Source organism: Ischnura elegans, chromosome 2, assembly GCF_921293095.1.
Source record: "Ischnura elegans chromosome 2, ioIscEleg1.1, whole genome shotgun sequence".
Lineage (NCBI taxonomy): Eukaryota > Metazoa > Arthropoda > Insecta > Odonata > Coenagrionidae > Ischnura > Ischnura elegans.
The window spans coordinates 145,407,366-145,414,164 of NC_060247.1; the positions used below are offsets into that span (position 1 = coordinate 145,407,366).

The 6,799-nt window shown below is 37.7% G+C and overlaps 1 long non-coding RNA gene across 5 annotated transcripts; it reads left to right on the forward strand.

Annotated features, from left to right (window-relative positions):
• The first annotated feature begins 1,704 nt into the window (after window positions 1–1,704).
• LOC124154751 lies at window positions 1,705–6,489 on the forward strand. 5 transcript variants are annotated; one of them, XR_006864004.1, is made up of 11 exons: window positions 1,705–1,942; window positions 2,106–2,176; window positions 3,155–3,290; window positions 3,364–3,597; window positions 3,671–3,908; window positions 3,982–4,141; window positions 4,215–4,438; window positions 4,514–4,672; window positions 4,753–5,357; window positions 5,449–5,644; window positions 5,904–6,489. It is a non-coding gene; the product is annotated as an uncharacterized LOC124154751 (long non-coding RNA). The 5 variants fall into 5 exon arrangements; XR_006864001.1 differs by having other exon boundaries at window positions 1,706–1,942; window positions 4,753–5,215; XR_006864000.1 differs by having other exon boundaries at window positions 1,706–1,942; window positions 4,753–5,644.
• Window positions 6,490–6,799: the final 310 nt, after the last annotated feature.

Genomic DNA, 6,799 nt, shown 5'->3' on the forward strand with positions numbered 1-6,799 from the left:
GGAAGGTAGCGGTGTTGGGGAAGAAAAAGAGAATTAGCGGGGTACATTGGGTTTTTCTAAACCATAATAGTCTATGATAGGTCGTTGAGTCCGGCTGCGGATGGTGCTGGTATGGGTTAATGACTTCCTGGAAGGACATGGGTCACTGGGGGAATTTTGGTAGAAGCACTGCGTAGTATTCGTTCTTGAAAATTTTTAACGGCACACAGGTGGATAGGCACTTGAAAATTTAAAGGTTGTCACTGTAGGAGTTCACTGATGGGGATGGAAAAGGAACAGGAGTGGGAGGGGAGCACTTGTTCGTCGGCAAGGGGGGTGTTGTCCTTTAAATGTTGCATTGTCTCCAACGTTTCCAGGGCATCGAGTCTCCTCCTGTTTTCTTCTGAGTGGAGGATGTCCGGCTTGAAATCACTTTTGTGTTTGCCATCTAATAAATGATTGGCGAAGTTGGATTGCTCTTTTTTCTTCTTGAAACAGTTGTGATGCTCACTTACTCTGATCTTAACACTTTTCTCCGATCTGCTGATGTATTTCATACCACATTCGTCCCACTATAGGCAGTAAATTCCACTTCTTTTCTCTGGTGGGAAACGATCTTTGCAGTTGGGTAACAATGTTTTGAGAGTTGAGGGGGTGTTATATGCAATTCTGTATTTTTCTTTCGGGAAGCAGGAGGTAACAGAATGAGAAATATTTCCTATGAAGGGAATCCTGCACCAATTTTTTGGAGTGTTGATAAGGGAGAGCGAGGACACCATTGATAAGGCCTGTTTCTTCCGCACATTATTGAGGATGTTATCTATTATTGCACCTTCAACACCACGCCGCAGTCTGCATTTCCCGCCCTCCCCTGATTTATCTGCCGCCTCCCGATTCAGGTCCCTTCGGAGCAGCGGGGTCGTGCGCTTGTCTCGCCCCGCTGCCGTGCGGGTGGCAGCACGCATCGCGAATGGACTGTTGATGCTTCCTACACCTCCTCGTAACTACCTCTAAGCCATCTCGCGGCCTCGCTTTGGTCTGGATGATGATGGGTAATCCGCCCAGCATTCTGAGTAATGCGAAGTAAACCCGCGTAACGGAAAGGTATTTTTCATTGAATCATTGCTGGAATGGACTGAAATGTCAAAATCTTTGAGAAATAAACAGGGTGCCTAAGGTGACAGTGTAGTTGAAGTGGCTGAATCCAAGTTTAACTGCAGGAAATTTCGACGTTATTATCAAAACAAGAAATAACAAATCTATATCTACAAGATGCCTCAATAGGCGTCCAGTGGGAGGCTCTGGGACACTGAAAGTCAACTAGTCAGAGAATTGCATGTTTGTATTATATTAATGTCTGAATTCTACCATGCATTTATTTAATTCCTTCGTTACTCGGGAGAAAAACAAAGTCCCTTGCTTGTCCTTTCGGATAAGTATTTTTTATTTATTTTATCGCTTTTTATAATCTGGAAATATGTAGTGCTAATTTTAATGAAGCCTATCAATGAAGAGTGTCAAGTCATAGCCTGACATTTCTACGTAAGCCCTAAATGAAGTGAAAATTTATTTATTCGACATTAACTTACCGCCACGAATAAAAAATCATAGATCCTTATTGTCGAAGAACGATTGAGGATAGATCAATAGTTTTTCTCGAGTATTTCAGATGTACCCCTTGCCAATAAGCCAATTATGCTTCTTATCTATCCTTACACAGAGAACGGAATAAAGTTCCTGGACTAGTTAGAGAAGCGCAAGCCATCATATGAATTGCCGCAGTCACTGAACTAGCGTTTCCACCACGATGCGTCAGTCAACCCGGGTTACATCGGTTGTCACCATAGAGCATCTGGAGAGGGCGTTAGGTGAAAAAAGTGAAGCCAGCAGAAACCTGTTTACCCGATGCGCTTTTGTTCGTCCGCCATATTCCTTTACCCCGCTCGCTCGTTTTCTCATAAAGGTGCGTGTTAAGAAAATCACCTAATTTTCAGTAATCCGATGCTGCTGAAGCATTCTGAACGTATGCTGATATTCTAGAATTCATCTTAATACTGATATATTATTTTCTCCGTTAAAAAGTGAGTATTTAACCTTGAAAACGACATTTTATTCAACCTTCGCAGATGGTTTGCTGCGCGGCTAACGGGTGCAGTAATTGCCCCGATAAAAGGATACCAGGAATTACATTCCACCGGTAAGTTGCAAAATAGTCAATTATTAGTAATATCTGTAGCATTTGCTTGAAGTGCATGGTGAACCTTGTTAATTGTCAATGTATGTGCCACGTGCAGCAGGTGGACTCCTGTGCGGCAGTTTACAGGTTAATTGCTACTTAATACTTATCAGTGCTAAAATTATATTATTCTATGTTGGATTTTGTCATGAGCGATAATGCTTATCATAATGAAGTAAGAAATTTAAAAAAATATCAGTTCGTTTTTGGAACTCTTTTCATCTCTGCCTACTTTCGCTGGTGAACATTTTGGTGTATTGACATAATGGTAAAAAAGGTACCAATTCGCTGTGCAAGTTGTGAGATGTGAGTGAATACTGTGCATCATTGAACACTTAGTGTTCAGATATTAGGTCTATTTAGAGCGGAGATACGCATGGCACTCTAAGGCACCAAAATTCGACGTCTGTTAAAAACATAACATATGTTCAGGTGGTTCTCAACCAAGCATTGGCAAATTTATTTTGGTTTCCACAAATTGTGGAAATAAGATCTAAAATGCAAAATTAATAAGTTATTATACTGGCCTTACAATTGCGTCTCATGTTTTGATAGGAATGCCAGGCAATATTACAATTATCGACCGAAAAGTTATTATGATCATTAGCGATGACCAGTAGCATCACTTACTCAGCAGCAAAAGAGCATGAAATTCTTCCTCTGTTGATAGGTTTATATACACCTTAATTGATCTCATTGAGAAATAAAATGCTCAGTCTTAAAAACATCGTTGTGAAAGCATCATTTGACAGTATTATTGAATCTTGACCACATAACATGCCCTGAATGTGTTTTGTCTTGTTCCATAGCCCATTCATGTCCCCATATCTCTTAGAAAGTGGAGGCCACATGTTGTAATTAGTTTTTGCTGCTAGTTACTGCAATGTTTGGTTAATATCATTTTTCATTTAGCTCTTGTTCATCTTTTTTTGCTCGTAGGTGTTGTTTATATTTGTTTTTGTGGTAACAACTTTGACTGGAGGCTGACCAAATGATATCAACATGAAGTCTAAAATGAACTGTATTATGGATTTGAAACGACTTCTTTTTAATTGATGGTATTCTTTTCCTATCGGTAAGTTTATTTCTGTTTAGATAATATTATCAGCCATGCTCGGATTCCTTTTTAAGAGGTAATTTCTTTTCAGAGTGTTTCCTGCACACATTCAGCTGGTTAAGCATTTGTTGCTGCATTGGATGTTTAACCACAGGGATATGTGCTGCATGTTCCATGACTAAGCTGAATCATAATTACCTGGCTTTCATCTCCTTGAAGGGTGTAACTGGAGGCTGACCAAATGATATCTACATGAAGTCTAAAATGAACTGTATTATGGATTCGAAACGACTTCTTTTTTATTGATGGTATTCTTTTCCTATCGGTAAGTTTATTTCTGTTTAGATAATATTATCAGGCATGCTCGGATTCCTTTTTCAGAGGTAATTTCTTTTCAGAGTGTTTTCTTCATTCATTCAGCTGGTTAAACATGTGTTGCTGCATTGGATGTTGAACCACAGGGATATGTGCTGCATGTTCCATGACTAAGCTGAATCATAATTACCTGGCTTTCATCTCCTTGAAGGGTGTCTGTAACTGGAGGCTGACCTAATGATATCTACATGAAGTCTAAAATGAACTGTATTCTGGATTCGAAACGACTTCTTTTTAATTGATGGCATTCTTTTCCTATCGGTAAGGTAATTTTTATTTACATAATATGCACAGCCATTTTTCGTGTTGTGTTCAAGAGTTACTTACTTTTCAGGAATGTTTTTGGAGTCCATTCTACTTGGTGTAATGCTATGTTGGATTTTGTACCTGAGGAATGTTTATGGCACGCTCCACACCGATGTGAAACATGAGATATAAACTCTATTCTGGATTTGAGATCACTTCTTAAGAAATGGGGGTGTCACTTCGTATTGGTAAGTTTTCCATTTGCTTTGATAATATTCACAGAAATTCCGAGTTCCAGTTTAAAAGTTACATACTTTTCAGAAATGTGATCGTCTTCAACGTGCTTGGAGTGATGCTGTGTTAAATTAAGTTCCTTAAGAATTTCTATGTTTACGAGAATATGTATGACATATTCCGCTTGGATGTTGAGTATGAAATATGAAATGATGGGGGTCACTAAGTGGGGGAATGACATTATGCTGTACTTGAACTGTAGTCTGGATTTGAAATCACGTCTTAAAAATTGATGGCATCTCTTTCTGGTGGTAAGTGTTTCATTTTGTTTAGATAATATTCACAGCCATTGTTAGAGTACTGTTCAAGAGTTACTTACTTTTCAGGAATGTTTTTGAGTCCATTCTACTTGGTGTAATGCTATGTTGGATTTTTTACCTGAGGAATGGTTATGGCACGTTCCACGCTGATGTGGAACATTAGATATAAACTGTATTCTGGATTTGAGATCACTTCTTAAGAAATGGGAGTGTCACTTCCTATTGGTAAGTTTTCCATTTGTTTTGATAATATTCTCAGCCATTTTTCAGCTGATATTCTTCTTCAAAATTTACTACCTTTTCAGAAATGGCTGGAAGTCATCCTGCTGCTTGTAATGCTGTGTTGGATATTGTACGTGAGGAACATTTATCATGTGTTCCATAACGGTCTTGTGTCAGATATATGAATGATTTGTCATCGTATTGAAAAATATGTAAAGGATAATAGCCAGATATCACCTGAAGATCAATAAAAACAAGACTAAGAAGCTAGTATTCAGTGGAGCAGAGGAGACTAAGACGAACATTAACCCATAAAAGCATAAGCTAGAATGGGTGAAAGAGTTTCCTTACCTGGGAAACCCAATTATCAAGGATGGACAATGCAGGATATAAATAGTCAGTAGATTAGCTCATTGAAAGAAGGCTTTCTGCAAAAAGGAAGGTCAGATGGGAGGGAAGAAGGGCAGAGGAAGGTCCCGAATTAATGAGGGAAATGTGACAGGTTATAAGGGATGTGAAAGAGAAGAAATCCATTGCTGTGAAAAGGTTAGCGGACAGGAGAGAGGAATGGAGAGCTGTGTTAAACCAATCTTAGCATTGGTGGCTAATGATGATGATGAATGAGTGATTAAGATTGACTTGAGGTCTTTGCTGAATTGCAATATTTGTTCGAAATATCCTATTCATGGTGAAAATGTTTTTTTCCAATAGGTTAGGTTTTTTACCAGCATAAATTCACTGCCTATATTAAATGACTCTAAATTTTCTTTGTTTTCCAGAAATGTTACTGTTTTATGCTACCTTGAAAGTTAAGATTGTTTGATGAGTGATGGAAGTGCATCTACAAAACATTCCATGAAAGTACTTTGGATGTATGTTAGGTTTCCTTTTCCTAATGGTGAGAAGCATTAATATGGAGGACATGATTGGAAATGCCTATTTTATATGAAATTCAATCACCAATCCTGCTGTTTGGTAAGTGGTTAATTTTAAGACGTGAGTTAGCTTGAATAGTCAGAAAGCATACTATAGTGGTCATTAAACGATGGAATATTTTATTATTATTGTAGTTATTTAATGAAATTATAAATGCAGATATTTTGGTAAATGATGAAATGTATTTGTCAAGGAGTGATAGTGTTGTGGAATGGTGATTTCATATTGTTCTGTTTTATAGTTTCCCAGTGGACCTTTAACTTTTTAACGGAATTCTTGAATTACTGCATTTCAGCAGCTCCTTAGCAGAGGAGGGGGGGGGGAGTCCAGCAGAAAGACAGTGCTAGTAGGAAGATCACCCTCTCGACATAAGAATTATTTTGCAGAAAGTTGTATGCAAATTGCAATTGATCATTCATTGTTCTACTGATGAAATAGAAACTTAAGTGATAGCATTTTTCATAAACATCCAGAGGTTTACCTTATTGGTGATACTAAGAATTTGATATATCACACAGACTCTGTCCATAGAAATTGTCAAATATATCCTATTTAGGTGTAATACAGCTGAATTGTTTATACATATTTTTCATTGCAGGTTCAGCTAATCCAGTAGCCAATGTAATTGAGGGTGTATGAACATACAGAAATTGGAAATAATCCTGGGTGTGTGGCAGCCTCATCGTGTATTCATAGTTCTCTTGTTAATCTGAATACATTATAATGGAATGTTACATCATGTCTGCCTAAGATTTATTGTTAATTTGGTTACTTTGTATGAATTGTATAAGTAATCAGTTTGAATAACATTGTTAAGTCATTCTGGAAATCTGAAAATGTAACATTTAATGGGTGTGTACATTATATAAGTTGGAAAATGGCAATAGTTTTCTTTTTTTAATACCTCCTTCAAAGATATCATTTAATACAGCTGTCATCCACGGTGCATGTTCGTCTGATTTTGGGGAAGGAAAATAATTTCTGATTTGTCAGCACTTGAAATTCACCAGACCCATCCTCAATTTCTTCAAATACTACTGTTTTGATAGCAGTTTACTCGGAATTGTAAGCAAAATCTCTTTCGATATTGTCTCTTAGCCGATATTTTACTTACCTAATGCGCAAATTTGTCCTTTGATGAGGAAGCCCTTTCCATTTAATGGCCACGAGGTTTTTAACAGGAGTTTCGGAAAT